The following is a 3,509-nucleotide window of genomic DNA, read 5'->3' on the forward strand; positions in this document are numbered from 1 at the left end:
TGTGGGCGAGCTAACACGCATGCCTGGTTTGACAGGGAGGGCCTGCAGGAACTGGCCGTGAATACACACTCACGCTATGGGGTCAACAACAAAACAAAACATCCAGATAAGAAGCACAGACATACCACTTCCTTTTTTTTTTTTTTCATTTGGTTTGTGTGGGTATCATGGAAAAGGCACAAATACATGGCATATAGAAAAATTGCAGACATCATGCACTATTCCTTTACATTGAGTTTGTGCATGAGAGTGTGTGAGAAAGAGAGAGAGGTGGGGAAAGTGTGAAAGCCCCCCCTGCTCACTTTGGATAGAGTTAATATTCACATTAATAAGTTGAAATACCTAGCTAATGTTTCTTTTTAATGTTTATCTGTAAAAGATTGATTTTTGTGTTTGGAGTAAGCCTTTGATCTACTCACTTTACACAGACAAACTACCTTAAACATGTCAAGTTGGGTGGGAAAGTCACACACCATTTCCATTTTGGAGGGGGAAATTATTGTACACTGGCAACATGAATTTATAATATTTAGTCTGTGTGCATATTTAATATATTGAGTTTCCAAAGTTTAGCCCAAAAGTGAGTTTTTTTATGGATGGATGGATAATCAGCGGCAATAAGACAATATTAAGCCATATATATTTATATGGTTTTAGGCAGGGGTGGAAGAAAAACTCTTTTAGTTAAGTGAGAGTAGCGATACCACAGTGCAGAAATAAACAAGTGAAAGAGATGCATTCAAAAATGTACAAACGTGTTACATCAAAATATAATTAAAGTACCAAAAGTACTCATTATATAGAATGACACCTTTTCTGAAAGTTTAAATTATTATTTATTATTAATATTATAAATTATTTAAATGCTTAATATAATGCTAGATAGCTTGTGAATTTACCTCCTTGAATCAGTAAAGTCTTCTAAACTAATGGAGCAAAAAGTGCAATATTTGCTTCTGAATTATCATGGATTAAATGTATAAAGTAGCAGAAACTGGAAGTATTCAAGTAAAGTGTTAGGACCTCAGAAGTACAAATTGTAGTTTTTGTTGCAGCTTTTTGAATTACCTATAGTACAAAAAAACAGAAACATACTACAGTGGAACGTCACGTCTGTCTGGGTCAAACTGATAAGTAGATGATGAACCAAAGGATTTTCTTGTGGTACCCTGTATTTTTCTTTGTCTATATTTCCAATGCACACAACTGTCTAATTGACATTTGTATATTTATTACATGAATAAAAAGTGATAAAAGCTTTGCTATTTACTGAATTATATTGACTAGATACAGAATAGACTGTAATTCAAATACACTATACAGTAATACAGTATAGTACTGTAAATAAAATATCTCACTGTAGTTCAAATTATAATCAGACTCAGACTACTTGATTACTTTAAGCAAATTATTTGAACAGCATTTTTATAGGAATGATTCTGTCCTAAGCTTTTTGATCCATATAAGCAGTTGATCACTGTAAATGTGATCACTATAAGCGGTCTCTACTATACCTGACTGTAACCTTTTAAACAGTGGTGGTACACCAGAATTTCGCCATTCCCTGCACACAAAGTTACCCATTATCCATTGTTAATCCTGCAGTTGAAAATGTATGCTATACATCAAGTCTCTAATACATTATACAACTGGAACTCACATTTTCACTCTTTTGCACCCATGCGGATTAACAATCATTGGCAAGGGGTCATGATGATCTTTACAGTAACAGTACAGTACTATGTATTTGCTGAATGTATATGTGCCACAGTATATCACCACATCAGTAAATAAAGCAGTGAATCCACAGATCTTGGCAGTTCAACAATAATAAAAGTCAAAATTATTACACTAATGCTATCAACCCACTAAGCTACAGGAAATGTTTCTTACAAAAGGTAAAAAAGGTACCTGCTGCAGTACATTTATGCTTGTTTCAAAAATTGAAGTACATTATGTTGGAATGTTAACTGTTCTAAAACAAATCGGATAAAGTTGAAGTTTTCATGGTTGTAATTTCTCAATTTAGTTGGGCCATAGATGGTCATAGATTTAGATGGTCATCCTGTTCTTCCACTACTTTCAAAGTGCTGTGAATGCAGCATCAACTTAAAGGAAGAGGACTGTCTCACACTACTCAAAAAGGCAGATGGCGAAACCACAGAAGAATCACTCGTCTGAAAGCTGAAAACCTAAAATCCTACAGGACATCTCTGACGGAGGAGACAAAATGAGTGAAGGGGGGGAGTGACAGAACCAGAGGAAAAACCATTGAGATGCCAAATGTTGGCGAAATTCTGTAAAGAAGACCAATTTTGAGATAGTTTTCTTTCTACAGGAAAATATGGTAATACATATTATTTTTCCCACCCAATGGAAGTGTTAGTCTTCCATGTCTCAGAAACAATGGGGAATTTTGGTGACAAAATTGAATTTGAAGTCCTTGGACATGTGATACAACTTTGGAATGAACGGTTTCATTTGCCATTTGCTCTTCAATGTTTAATTAAATGGGTAACCAAGGAAACCTCAGAATGTTTTGTTTTCCCAAAGCAGTGAGAGGGACATAAATGCCATTTCTATCTATGCTCTTATCAGCACTGGACCGGAGGACACAGACTGCCCTTCCTTGTCCCTGCGACTACAGCCTCTTTAAAGAATCTGGGGCCACTGCTTACCATTGTGCTGTCCTACAGGAAGTACGGTTCATTGCTCACTCCCAGCATTCACTGGGTTTCCTGTGTCAGGTTACCACGTCCTGTGTTTATTTTCTTTGCTTTTTGTCTGTATCCACCCTATAGGATTTTTCTAACATCCACCAAACCATACAAAAGAGAGGATGGCACTATCTCAACCATTGGGAGGAGGTGTTCCACAGGGACGAATGCATCTTTATCTCTTTAGGGAGATACTTCTCCCACCATAAAGGATTCTGCCTTGTCTTACTGTGACCTGTCTTTTGGCGTAGCTTTAATTTCCCAAGTCTCTATCAGGTCTGCGGAAAAGAGTTTGTCCCCACCTAAACCAAAAAGAACCTCAATCAATTTCAAATTAAGCAGTCCATTCAATGGACATTGTCTTTGACAGATAAGCTTGTTACACCTTGAGAAAAGGCTAAAGGAAAGACTTTAAAACAATCTCTTCAAAGTAATTATTGCCCTGCTCAGAGTTTTTTTTTTCTTTCTACCGCTCTTAAACAAACAGCTTTGGAAAACTTAGCAGGGTGTGATTGATAGAGAGCATGAATGATGTATAAAGTCTATTTTCTCCAGATCAATACTGAATTTCATTAGGACACACCTTGCACACACACACACACACACACACACACACACACACACACACGTATCTTTACTGAGGACATTTTCACTGTTACAGGCCCTCCACTGGATTTCAATTGGTGAACAAAACTGGGTGGGTATGTGCCGGGTATCATTCCACATCAGCACCTCTAAACAAGGTGCCCTGTCTAATGCTGACTCTCACCCTTCACTTAAAGTTGGTTAGGC

At 37.0% G+C, this 3,509-nt stretch overlaps 1 long non-coding RNA gene across 1 annotated transcript; it reads left to right on the forward strand.

Moving 5' to 3' along the window:
* The first annotated feature begins 2,565 nt into the window (after positions 1 to 2,565).
* Positions 2,566 to 2,951, forward strand: LOC123960702. Its single transcript, XR_006822575.1, has 2 exons — positions 2,566 to 2,699; positions 2,802 to 2,951. It is a non-coding gene; the product is annotated as an uncharacterized LOC123960702 (long non-coding RNA).
* The last annotated feature ends 558 nt before the right edge of the window (positions 2,952 to 3,509 follow it).

This window comes from Micropterus dolomieu, linkage group LG21, assembly GCF_021292245.1.
Source record: "Micropterus dolomieu isolate WLL.071019.BEF.003 ecotype Adirondacks linkage group LG21, ASM2129224v1, whole genome shotgun sequence".
Lineage (NCBI taxonomy): Eukaryota > Metazoa > Chordata > Actinopteri > Centrarchiformes > Centrarchidae > Micropterus > Micropterus dolomieu.